This window comes from Capsella rubella, unplaced genomic scaffold (genome assembly GCF_000375325.1).
Source record: "Capsella rubella cultivar Monte Gargano unplaced genomic scaffold, Caprub1_0 scaffold_7, whole genome shotgun sequence".
NCBI lineage: Eukaryota > Viridiplantae > Streptophyta > Magnoliopsida > Brassicales > Brassicaceae > Capsella > Capsella rubella.
In genome coordinates, this window is record NW_006238917.1 from 13,918,827 (window position 1) to 13,920,680 (window position 1,854).

A 1,854-nucleotide genomic window follows, 5' to 3' on the forward strand; every position below is an offset into this window, starting at 1 on the left:
AATTAGTTAATGATTTTTATTTGGTCAAACCTTTAGTTAATGATTATTCTATACTTCTTTTTTCTTATTAATTTCACACAATTTTAACAAAATAAACCTTCATCCATTGGCAATTTGCATATCATTACTATTATCAAATATTAAATAATTGTTTTATCAAATCATAAACTACATTTTGAGATTATAAACATATAGAATTTCTATTAAGATTAAAACTAAATAACAAGTGGATATATCACATTTAAATGATTTTAACAACTTATTACCAATTTTTAAATAATAAATGGATTATATTTTTAATGATTTAATCTAATTGAAAACAAATAAAATGTCAAATTGGTATGATATAAATGATATAATAAATAAACATCTACAAACATTATCTCACATATATGTACAATTTTAAACTATCCTTGACAAATATGATATATAAGTTTTGGATAACCGGTTGAAATAAAAAAAAATTGGTAGTTATATTTAATTCTTAAAATCTCAAAATATTGAACGAAATTCAACTTTGGGACGTATAAATCTCTACTTTTGGACGATTATATGAAATTTTACATATATTAAAATTATATTTAGTTACATGTAAATGGTGTTATTTATTAAAAAAATATATAAACTTATAGGAATGGATACGAGACGGGAACATATAATTCGAAACAAACATTATCTGAATTATTTCACATAAAAAAACGTGATTCCCCCCCCCGTTATGAGACACGGTCATAAAGTTAAATTCACTTTCAACTTTCAAATATAAAACTACGAGTACAATATGAGGACATGTAATTTAAATTGCTAAATTTAATTTTCACTTTCCTATTTATTTCAAATATTTAGACATGAAATGACAGGTACAAGAAGATAACATATACTTCGGATAACAAAACTACGATAAATCCATGTATTAAAAAAATAGAAATACCTAAATCTTTAGAAAATAAAAAGGCTAAAACGTGAATCTTTGAATTGAAGAAAGTAACGAGAAATAAAGATGAAACTGAAAGATCAATAAAATTAAAAATCGAACAAGGATTGTCTATGCTAGGATTACAGACAGTGCATTGTGAATGAAAATGGTGGGAGCATGTGACTTAGATTGATAATTAGATTTTTATTAGTTTGATAAAAATAAATATTTAAACGTCATTCTCCCAATAACTCCCCCTTATCTTTTGCCAAGTTTCTTATAATAAACATTGGCAAATGATTATGTTTTAAAAAGAAACGATTATGGAACAAAAATTTTATGACAGATAGAAGATGGGAAGGGACGGGACAGGTCAGGACGAGACGGAAAGGAACAGGACGGGTTTCCATTCTAAACTACACATAAAACAATTCAAACTAAAGCCAAACCCAAATCCGATTGAACATCTCTAAGCAAACAGTTAAAAATGTTTTGATTAGTTTAAAAAATAAACACGTAATATCACTTATCATTTTCATATAAGAAATGTTAAAATTGTAATTTTAAAATTTTATCATGTAATACAATATCTATATTTTACAACTGTATGTCTATATATAGTTTATCAAATAAACTCATATAACAAAATTTTACCGAAATAACATCTACTTAAAAAATCGTAATTTTGTAAAAATAACTCCGCACGTATGTGCGGGTCCATCACTAGTTTAATCTATACTATTAATCGGGGATCATTTTTAGTCTTTGTTGCCAAACAAACCTGAAAAAAAAAATATTAGAAAAATGTTATTGCAAACCTATTGCCAAACACATTTAAAGACAGCAAAAAATATAGTTAAATAAATAAAAAATAAAAACCACAATTATGAATTATCTATATTTATGGAAACCATATTAAGTTTGTTACCATAAAAAGT